The following is an 11,900-nucleotide window of genomic DNA, read 5'->3' as shown; positions in this document are numbered from 1 at the left end:
TTCCTTAGTCACTTAAAAAGTAAATCAATAAACTTTAGTAAGCACCTATGATATGCCAAGTACTGTGCTAAGTGCCAGGGATACAAATAGAGGCAAAAAACAGTCCCTGCCCTCAAGGAACTCACAATCTAATGGGGGAGACAAGTAACCAACTATTGCTTGGAAATAAGCACTTTTCCTAAATGGGAAATAGTTGAGAGGGAAGGAACTAGAATTAAGGGGGATTGGGGAAAAAAAAGTTTCTATAGAAGGTGAAATTGTGGTTGGAAAGTCAGTAAGTAGAGATGAAAAAGGAAAACATTTAAGGCATGGGGAGAGCCAGAGAGAATGCCCAGAACCATGAGATGGAGTATCTTATATGTAGAACAGCCAATAGACCAGTATCACTCCATCAAAGAGTATGTGTTGGGAAGTAAGACTGGAAAGGTAGAAGGTGGATAGGTTATAAAAGGCCTTAAATGCCAAAGAGAAGGTTTTATACTTGAACCTGGAGTTAACAGAGAGACCCTGAAATTTAGAGAGTAGAGCAAGTGACCTGATCAGATCTGTGCTTTAGGAAAATCACTTTGTTGAATGACCAGAGGATGGACTGGAGCAGAGAGAGACTTGAGGCAGGCAGACTCAGCAGAAGGTTACTACAATAGTTCAGGCTTGAGGTAATGAGGAGCCTGGACCAGAATTGTGACAGTGTCAAAGGAAAGAAGCAGTATATTTGAAAGATGTTTCAAAGGCAAAATCGACAGGCCACTGGCATCAGATTGAATATGGAGGGTGAGAGGCATTGAGAAGACATTGAGATGACTCCTAGGTTGTCAGCCTGAAGGACTGGGAAGACAGCATTGCCCTTGACAGTAATAGAGAGGGAAGGTAGCAGGGAGAGCACTGAAGGGGAAAGACAATGAGTTTGGTTTTGGACAAGTTGAGTTTTAAATGGACATCCAGTATGAGATATCTGAAAGGCAGCTTGAGGTCAATAGAGCGGTTGAGAAATGATAAGAGTTGAGAACTGTCAGCACAGAGATAGGAATTAAATCCATGAGAGCTGATGAAGTAACTTCCTTAAAGTTCCCAATGACTCAGTCAGTCAATAAGCATATATTAAGGGTCTGCTATGTACCAGGCACTGTGCTTAGCTCTATGGATAGAAAGAAAAGCAAAAGACAGTCCCTGCTATCAAGGAACTCACAGTCCAATGGGTGACATAACATGAAAATAATTATGTACAAACATTCTGTTTATGAGATAAAACTGGAGATAATGAATAGACTAACACTGAGGTGGATCTGGAAAGGTTTCTCATTCAGCAGAAACAGTAATCAGTTCAAAATTATAGTAGTAACCGAAACTCATGGAACATTTGATGGCTGGCAAAGTCCTTTCCTGTGAAGTAAATTCTTTGGGAAGCATGATCCCCATTAAAGAGAAGATGGATCCTCATAGAAGATAAGTGACTGTATCACAATCACACAACACAGGAAGATTCTGACAATCCCAGAGAGGTCTCTTCCCCCCCTTTCCTGAGTCTTCCTGCTAAGCCAAGCTGCCCTCTTGTGACTCTGGGACCGGGTGGCCTGGAGAAGACAATTTAGAAAAGTCACCCTGCCCTTGTGCTGTCTGAGTGTCATCTGCTTGGGCAGGGAGGACCAAGCTGAGATCAATCATGGCTCCAGTTCCCATCACACTACACAGCTCACAGCTCACAACCTGGAACGACTCTCTCTAATGATCTAGTCATGAGAAAATTAATGCCGATCCCTGAAATTGATTAACTCGGCTCCTCAAGGGAGATGTATTGTTGCCATTGTTATTGTTATTAATAATACTAATAGCTAACATTTATATAATGTTTAATGGTCTGAAAGCACAGTGGCCATTAGCCTCACTGTAAAGATGGCAACCCACTTTGACAACAACCCTTTGAGGTTAGCAGGGTGGCCACCACCATTCCTACTTTCAGGATTACTCCCATTTTACAGATGAGGAAACTGAGGGACTCAGACAGGTTAAGGGACTTGCCTAAGGTCACATAGCTTGTAAGTGTCTGTGGCAGGGTCCAAACTCAGGTCTTTCTGACTCCAGGTCCAATGCCCTACAAAGCACTTTCACAACAGCCTGAAAGGGCTAGGCATAAAAGGCATTATTATCCCCACTTTTTTAGAGGAGCAAATTCAGTCCCATTCCTAGTCTCAAATTTGCCCTGTTCTAACCTTAACTGCTAGTTGAGCACCACCCAGGGGCTTTGAGGGTGAAGAGAAGGGGATTTGAGGATGATGTGTTTCTTCACTCAATCCTCCGGGAGACCTTCCATCCTCAGCTCAGGCAACTGCTCCTACAGTGCTCCAAGCTGCTCCTTGGCTGAAAGCGACAGCTTCAGCACAGGGACCCCGATTTATCTCCCCCAGATGGATGCCTGAGCTGTCAAAGTAGTTCCCATCTCTCTGTTCACTCTAATTCATCCTGTCAGCAGCACACATGGCTGGCTCATGTGAAAGACACCCTGCTACCACCCTTGTTCCTTAAAGGCTCACCTCCCTCCTGGACCAAACAATGTGGCTCATGCTCACATGCAGAGAGAGCAGAAACTTCTAAGGACCAGACAGTAAACCTACCTATGAATCACACGACACAGAAAGAGTAACAACAGCAGGTAGCATTTCTGTACTTTCTTAAGGTTTCTGAAGCATTTTTCTCATATGATCCTAAGAGGTAGGTACTGTTATTATCCTTATTTTAATTGTTATTTTCCTTATTTTACAGATGAGGAAACTGAAGGGTTAGGGGACTTGCTCAAAGGCACACAACCAGTGTCTGGGGCAGGATTCAAACTTAGCAACTCCATCCAACTGCCCGGAAGTAACAGTGGCAAACAATGCCTCAAAATAGTGGCTCTATGGACTTGGAGGCAGCTCCCAGTTGTGCCACTCTGTGGCCTCATACAAGCCACTTTACTCTTCTGAGACTCAGTTTCCCTTCTATAAAAAGGAGGGGCTAGACAAGATCCCTTATGGTACTGACCATCCAGCTATGGATTTGTTCTGCATTACGGGCAGCTAGGTGGTACAGTGGATAGAGTAGGAATTGGAAGGACCTTAGTTCAAATCTCACCTCAGACATTTGACACTCAGTGTGACCTTGGGCAAGTCACCTAACCCCAATTGCCTCATCCTGGGTCATCTCTAGTCATTCTGATGAATATCTGGTCACTGGATTCAGATGGCTCTGAAGCAGAAGTGAGGCTGGTGACCTGCATAGCCCTCCCTCACTCAAAATAAAGTCAAGTACAAGTCATGTCATTATTTCTCTGATGGCATGGTCTTCTTTGGCAACAAAGGATGAATACACACACACCTGTTCTGAATTAACTTGCATTTCTATAGTGCTGTTTTCCAACGCTTCTTACAACAGTACCTGGCACACAGTAAGTGCTTTAATGAATGTTGGCTCACGGATTTCTTGGAGTAGGACAAATATTATTATCTTCACTTAATAGATGAGGAAACTGAAGATCACTCAGCTAGAAAGTATCATAGAAAGGACCTGACTCTTTGTCCAGCACTCTTTTTAATATACTCTGAGAACAGATCCTAGGTTTGACCTTCCATCTAGTAGTAACCCCATATGTGATTAAGCAGATGTGAAACATATGCAATGAGTGGACTTCAGGGTATCACAGAATTTAGGGCTACAAGAAGATTTGGAGATCACATCCAACCCACTCATCTTACTGAGGAGAAAGCTGAGACGCAAGAGGATAAGTGACTTGCTCAAGGCCATTCACAGCAGCAAAGTCAAAATCCACTCCCAGATCCTCTGAATCCAAATTCAGTGCCTCATTTATTCAACTCAATAAATATTTATTACAAAAGGTGCAAAAGACAGTCCCTGTCCTCAAGCAGCTTACAAGCAGGTTATATACTGGATAAATGGGAAAAAATTAAAAGAGGGAATGAGTTTGAGAAACTCTGGAAGTATATTCATCATGGGCCCAAACATTTACGGGATGCCCTAAGCCTTTGAGGTTTGGTGTCAACTGTTTATTTTCTAGGAATACCAACTAGCAGTAGAGGGAATCCAGAAAGGTTTCACATAGAAGGTGAAGGGCCTTCACATTGAAGGTCTATGAACATGGATTTACTTGTATTTGGATCCCCAGCATTTGGCACAGTGCCTGGCACATAGTAAGCATTTAATAAATGTTTGTTTCCTTCCTTCTATGAGTAGCTGCTGTACTTCCAGACCAAAAGAGGTAGGGAGACCCCCTCCCTTTAGATAAATATATGAAGGTAGTAATAAATCCATTACACTGTTGGTAAACTGGATTCTAACTTGAGATTCTATGATGAGCAAAATATGGCTTCCTTAGTCAACTGAACTGTGCTCTTTGGTAAGATGAACAGAATTCAACAACCGATTTCCAGAAACCAATTTCCACCCCTCTTAGAAATTTAGGCTCTGAACCAAATGAGCTAGCCATGATACAAAGTCTAAAAAGGGCATAAAGAGCAATGAGTGCTTTATGAAGGAAAAGAGAATTAAGCAAATTAAGCTGATGGTTTGTCCAGATCTTCTGCTGGTGGGAGAATATAAATCAGTCCTTTGAACATACTGCCAAATTGCCTTAGGGAACAAGCAATGTGAATAATGCATTTGGGCAGCTCCCAATCCACATTCCAGTTATGCTATTAAAATATATACCTATCTGGAATGAAAAAAGTTACATTGTAAAATGATTCAAAGATATAGAATATTCATGAAGTACATGTGTGGATACAATGCCATTCTTGCCAGAAGTTCAGAATACTTCCAGATGGTCAGTGCTACAGTCCAGGGAGACGAGTAAAAAGGTCAGTTCCACAACTTCCATTCCTGAACATGGCTAAGTTTCTCAGTTTCTCCCTGCCTCACTCTCTACAGTCTGAAGAAGCTGAAAGGGTCCTTAGAAAATAAAATGTTAGAGCTACCTGGGATCTGCAGTAGTCAATTTAATTCAACTCAATTTAACAGAAGGGCCTATGTGCCGGGCAGTGGACTAGGCAGTGGTGGACATACAAAGATAAAAATAGAGCTTTCCATCCTCAAAGAGCTTACAAGGAATTGAATGGGAAAAGGCGGGACAATATGTACAGCAGTAAGGAATACAAAATATACACAAGCAAATACAAGTTAATTTTGTGGGAGGGAGGGAAGAACTAACAACTCGTGAGAGCAAGAAAGGTATTCAGTATTTGAGCTAAGCCTTAGAGCATAGATATTCAAAACTGGAAAAGACTATTCAACACAGAATCTTTGAGCTAGGAGTCTAAAAGAGATCTAAGAGAGCCCCTAGTCCATTTTGCATATGAGGAAACTGAGACCCAAAGAGATGAAATTATTCACTTGGAATTATACAGTTAATTATTGTCAGAGCCATGACTAGAATCCGTATCTTCTGATTTCCTGGCCTGGGTTCTCCCCTAGTCACAAAGAGGGAGAGATAGAGCAAGCCAAGTTACAATGCTATTTCATGGCTGTGGTTTTTATTCACATTCCCCTCTGCCACTGCAAAATCAGCTACTTAGTACATTAAAAAAATATATATATAGAACTCCAAAATGCCTCTTAAAACCATCAGTGAAAAATGAAAAAGAAAAAAAAAGGTGCTTTAACAGTGAAAGCTTTTGTTTGGGTCTAGTTTAGTTGCCTTGGAGAATAGATTCTCTGGGTTGTAAATGCAATTGAATTTTTTATAGAAAAGGTGTTACAGTGCTGATAGGTTTTTATAGTGCTCCTGTTTACAAAGACAAAATGCAATTAATTTCAAACCATCTACACCTATACTTTCCCAGTCCTCATCCTCCTCAGAATCATCATTACAAGCAACTTTCTAGGATGCTGGGGAGAAGAGGGCAGTAAATAATTCCCTTTCCTGTAACCTCCTTTTTTGTTCTCTTTTCAGATTCAATTCTGGCAGTACTGTATAGTAGATCAAATAGAGATTTGGAGTGAGGAGACCCAGCTTTGAATCCCAGCTCAGTTCCCAATCAGCTGCCTTAGGCAATTTGCTGAGACAAGTCACTTCTCTCTTATGTGCCTCAGTTTTACCTTCTGTAAAATGATGGTATCGGAGTAGATTATAACTTAGGTCCCTTCTAGGTCTGAATCGTAAAATCCTATGCCCCTCAGTACCATCTTTCTATTTTCATTGTCTTCTGAAAGTCTTGAAAATTCAAGTTGTTGGGGAAAAAGTGGGTCTTGTCCTGGAATAATGGTGATAACAGCTCATATTTATAAACTGTGCTGTACTTGGTGATTTCTCAGAGCTAGATGAGGAAGATGGGTGGCACAAAGAATACATTGCTGGACTTGAGATTACAAAGACTTGAATTCAAATCCAGTCTCAAACACTTACTAGTTGTGTGACTCTGAGCAAGTCACTTAACTTCACTCTGCCTCTATTTCCTCAACATGCCTCACAGGACTTTCTGAAGATCAAATGAGTTAACATATATAAAGTGCTTTGCAAATCTTTAAAGCACTGTGTAAATGCTAGCCATTACTGTCCCCAAAGCTCAGTATGATTGATTATTAGAGCAGGCATAGTTATCCCAGTTTTACAAATGAGAACATTGAGATTCAGAAGGGTCAGCAAGCATGTGGCAGAGAGAAAGCTCAGTCTACTGGAATTCATACTTGAGTTGAAATCACAAAATTTTGACTGAGTTCTTCCTCCAACACTCAGTAGCTAGGTGGTAGTAGACAAGCTGTCCAGTCTCTATGCCTAGGTTTCTTCATCTATATAATCAGGATGATGCCATTTGGAGTACCTCCTGCACAGGTTCTTTGGGGGAGAGCATTTAATAAAGCAGGAAGCATTATAGAAATGTGATTGGTCAATAGACAAAATTCAAACCCAACTCATTTGTCTCAGAACTCTTTCCACTGTGCCACATTGGCCTTTTAGCATGGAATGGATGTTCTGTGCATTTAGCTGTTCAGAACAGATAAAGTATGCTACCTTATCAGCTGTTTCCCAGTCAGCATTACTGATAATTTCACCTTTATGCCTTCAATTCAATTCACTAATTCTAGGCATGGATCAGTATTACAGGGGGATTCAGGAAAAATTTAGTCACTGATAGATGATCAATCTGCCTTTTCAAGAACACCTGTAATAGAGGGCTCAGTGCTTTACAAGGCAGCCATCTCTGTTAATATTTACCAGGCCTTGTATTGGAGGCGGTTAGATGACTCAGTGAATGGAGCTCTGGGCTTAGAGTCAGGAAGACATAGATACTCACTAGCTGTGTGACCTTGGGTAAGTCACTTAACCTCTATTTGCCTCAATCCACTGAAGAAGGAAATGGCAAACCGCTCCAGTATCTTTGCCAAGAAATCCCTACTGACATTATGATCCACAGGGTCACGAAGAATCAGACACAAATCAACAACAATAGGCCCTGTATGAATGGTGCACAATATGATAATGAAATGATCCCTCCCTTCATGGAGCTTTAAATCCATTTAGGCAAAAAGAAAAGCATGGAAATAATGACATAAATTTGAGAGTTCATACAATGTTATGATAAATTTGGGGGGGGTGAAGATTACTTCAGATCATATACCACCTATTCTAGGAAATCTTCCTTGGCTGCCCCAATTTAAAGTGACCTACCCCTCTAGAATCCCATGGGACTTGGGAACTATATCACTCATGCACAGGAAAAGATAAAGAAGAAAAGTCAGAACCTTGCCTAATCTTTTTCTGTACATATCTCCTGAAAATGATTGTGAGTTCCAAAAAAAAAAAAATTGGGGAAGTATCTTATATTTCCCTATATCTCCCACATTGCTCATCCTTGTGCCTTGTACATAGTAGATGTGCCAAGAAGGGAAGAAATACACGTGTACATATATATATGTATATATATATACATATATATATAAATAAACACATATAAAGACTAGACATATGAAGTGGCACCAGAAGTTTCATCCCATAGGCATCAAGGATCAGATCTGTGCATGAAGAAGTTTGATCTGGCACTTGTGTGAAGGGTTTATTGATAATAGCTAGCGTTTATACAGAACTTTAAGGTTTGGAAAGTGCTTTGCAAATATTGTTTCATTCTGTCCTCACAACAACCTTGGGAGGTAGGTGCTAACATTATTCCCATTTTACAGTTAAGGATACTGAGGCAGACAGAGATAATGGGACTTGCACCAGGTTGTTTGGCTAGTAAGTATCTGAGGCAGGATTTAAATTCAGGTCTTTCTGAGTCCAGGTTCAGCACTATATCCACTCAGCCACCTTACTGCACAGAAAGGAAGAAAGATTTTAGAGGAAGACCAGTTAATAGTCCAGGTAAGAAGAGATTAAGATCTAAATTAAAGAAGTGATAATAGAAAAAGAGGGGATAGTTGCAAGAGTTGTAGTGTAGAGGGGGTTTGGCAGTGACTGAGTGGGAGATACAAGGGAGAAGGAAGGGTTGATGATAACTCGGAGGAACAGAGCCCAGGGTAGCTAAGACAGTGATGGTACCATGAAAAGGAGTCAGGAATCTGGGATGAGAATCAGGTTTGAGGAAGAAAGGGAGAAAATGGGTTCCATTTTGTCCATGTGGAGTTTGAGGCACCAATGGATAATCCAAAAGGATGGCAACATGGCACTAAAGTTCAGGTGAAACCTAAATGCCGGAGAGATGTCTGAGAGTCATTTGCTTTGGGGTGATCATTAAAGTCATGGGAGTGGATGGGGCTGTCAAGAGAACAAATGTAGAGAAAGAAGAAAAGAGGGTCAGGTTCAAAGTTTTGGGGACCAGCCACACATAGGATATTGGAAGAAAAATAGAAATCAAATCAATAGAAATAAAAATCAAAAAAGAAGGCCTAGAATCATAGGATAATAAATTTAGAGCTCAGAGGCATCAAATCTAAGTCTCTCATTTTATAGATGAGCAGACTGAGATTAAGAGGTTAAGTGACATGTCCAGGCTCACATAGTCAGTCAGGATCTGAGAGGAGGATTAAAACCATTTCTCCTCTGACCACCAAGTCTAGTGCTCTCTCCACCACACCATGCTGCCCCTTTAAGAAGTGGTCAAGCAGATAGGAAGAGAACCAGGAGAAATCAGTGTCACTGAAGCCCAGGGAAGAGATAAAATCAAGAAGAAATGGATAGTAAATGAAGCAAAATGCTAAAGAAGAGTCTTGAAGAGTGAAGTCAGAGAAAGGGTCATTGGTTCAGGCAGTTATCATTATAGTCAGAATGGAGAACAGTTTTAGGAGAACCACCTTTGGTTCAAAGTAGTTCCCTTCCATTTCTAAATCTGTTTTCTAGGATCCAATCATTCCCAGGCTAGGTGCCTTAATCCCAACTGAGGTTCAGACTGTTAGACTATTTGTATCTCTAGCTTCCATACATAATCCTTCAGCCCTCAAGTAGGTAGAATTAAAGACCTGGAGAGATCATGATAGAAAATAATTCTGCTGAAGGAAAAAAGATACAAAATATAGTAACAGCCACAAGGTGATATTTCCCAGAGCTCCAATCTACCGCTTTTTAAGCACTTCAAAGGTACACCATAATCCTTGGAAATGCATTTCAATCAAAACTATTCTATATGTAGGCATTCATCCTCATCATAAAACTAGGGCAAAGGAATGGGAGGAAAGATGAGGGTCTGGGGAGCAGCACAGAAAGCCTGTCTCTACCAGGTAAAGTCAAACTGTTCAAAGTGCTGTGGACTTCCAGAAAGAGCGTACCTTTGTTTAAACATGAGTATGAAAAATCAATTGGAACTCAAATATAAATAAATGACTTTAGTGCTGTATGCTATTTGGGATTCTTTGCTTTGTGTACAGACACATAAAAGTGCCTGGGTGATCATGATGAAATGTTTGGAGTAAGATGATCTCTGAGGTCCCTTCCACTTCTGACATTCTCTAGTCTATGACCGCTCCAGTTCTGACATTCTATGAGCTATGTTCTCAGGAACCTTCCAGTTGTAACACTCTATCTGGGAAGGTCTCTTCTGACTCTGACATTTCAAAATTCCAAATATAATAAAGCTTTAAACAAAAAATAAATAGACCAGTACTTTTTCATCCAAAAGAATAGTCTCCATTTCAAAGTTGTCCCCTTAGGCGGCTGTACACTGATCTATTCCAATCATACTAATCATGCATGAGATTGGTAGCAAGGATCCCTTTGCTATGGTATAGGTAGCAAATCTCACGAGGTTGGTTATGTTTGCTACTGATCTCATAAGATTTGCTACCTATGTCATAGACCTGTTCTAAGGAAAGTGATTTGTAAATCTTAATATGGTAGAGAAATGGAAGCTATTATTTGCATATTACTATTGCTTATGACATGTCCAGTCTCCTTTTGGGAAATGGCCTGCAGAACTTTTGGCACATTCTTTTTAATCTCCTCAGTGATGGCAAATCTTTGTTGTCTGAGGCCAGATTTAACTTCTGGGAAGCAGCCAAAAGTCATTCAGAGAAGTGGTAAGAGGATATAAATAATTCTCAAAAGAAAAACTGCAAATTATAAATAACCATATGAAAAGTTGTTCCAAATCAATAATAATAAAAGAAATGTAAATTAAAGCAACTCTAAAGTTTCAGCTTATATCCAAAAAACTGGCAAAGATAGTAAATGTCTGAAAAAGTCAGTGTTGAGGAAAGATAGTCACAATAAATAAATTGGTGGAGCTGTGAAGTGATCCAACATTTTAGGAAAACAATTTGGGATTATGCAAAAAAGTGACCAAAACTTCTATATCCTGTGACCTAGATACTCTAGTTCTAGACAGATAGACAGATATAGATCTATATATGTGTACATACATATATATATTTGTGTGTATATACACACATGCGCACACACATACACAAACATACACACATGAAATCAAGTACAGAAATAAAGGCTCTAGGTATCCCCAAAATATTTATGGAAACCCTTATTAGAAAGGTTAGAAAGAACTGGACACAAAGTAGGCATCCACTGCCTGGAGAATAGCTGAACCAAGTCTGGTACTATATATAATGTACTGTACAAAAAGACCTGCATGAGGAATTCAAAGAACCATAGAAAACTTGTCTGAACTGCTACAGAGTAAAATAAGCAGAACCAAAAATAAATACAACGTATACAATAATGAAAGGAACAATAACAAACAAAACCTGAACTCTGAATAATTAGAATGAAGCTGGACCCCGGACAAGAAATATTCCTTTTATTGGAGAGGTTAGAGACCATTCGTGTAAAATATTGTAAAGTACACTGTTAGAATCATTTGATTTTGCTGATTTTTTTCATTATTATAAGGAAACTCACTGGAGGATGGGGGTATATTTGGAAATGACTGTGACGTATTTTTTTAGAAGACATCAATAATAATAGTTTTAGCTTTAAAAGTCATTTAAAGCCAAGTCAAGTGAATAAAATGAGTGATTCAACTGAGGAATAGCAATTGCTAGTCAAAATAAGATATGAATACAAAGCAGTAAGATTGATTTTCTTGGGTAGTGAATAACCTGGCTCTGAGGGCATGCCAAATAGGAGTCCAAACATTCTGTGATTATGGACAGTGCCACCCTCACAAGGATATATGTCGCCTCCCACTTTGAAGAGGATATCGCTCATGTGAAAGCATAATTTCTGGGAGGCTTTGGGGGAAGGGAAGAATATTTTGAAGAGGGAGAAGCAACCTCATAACCTTTTGGCACTTTAAGTATGTCTCCCTTATTCTTCCATCACCAGTCCAATGACTTAGAGAAATCACCTCTGATCACATGGCAGGATTTCCTCCTCACAGCCTGAGTAGGGAATAGACAAGGCTGATTTTGATGGAAATCGCAGGGACTGCTAACATCAATCACTTCCTCTGCTGCCTCCCTACAGCACAGAGGTG

The 11,900-nt window shown here is 40.1% G+C and overlaps 1 protein-coding gene across 5 annotated transcripts in view; it reads right to left on the bottom strand.

Annotated features, from left to right (window-relative positions):
- Nucleotides 1-11,900, bottom strand: part of PPP2R2C (protein phosphatase 2 regulatory subunit Bgamma) — a 399,818-nt gene that overhangs the window by 218,171 nt on the left and 169,747 nt on the right. The window lies entirely within an intron of this gene.

This window comes from Notamacropus eugenii, chromosome 6 (assembly GCF_028372415.1).
Source record: "Notamacropus eugenii isolate mMacEug1 chromosome 6, mMacEug1.pri_v2, whole genome shotgun sequence".
NCBI lineage: Eukaryota > Metazoa > Chordata > Mammalia > Diprotodontia > Macropodidae > Notamacropus > Notamacropus eugenii.
Note: the sequence above shows the minus strand (reverse complement) of the source record. Positions and strands in the feature narration are given on the sequence as shown.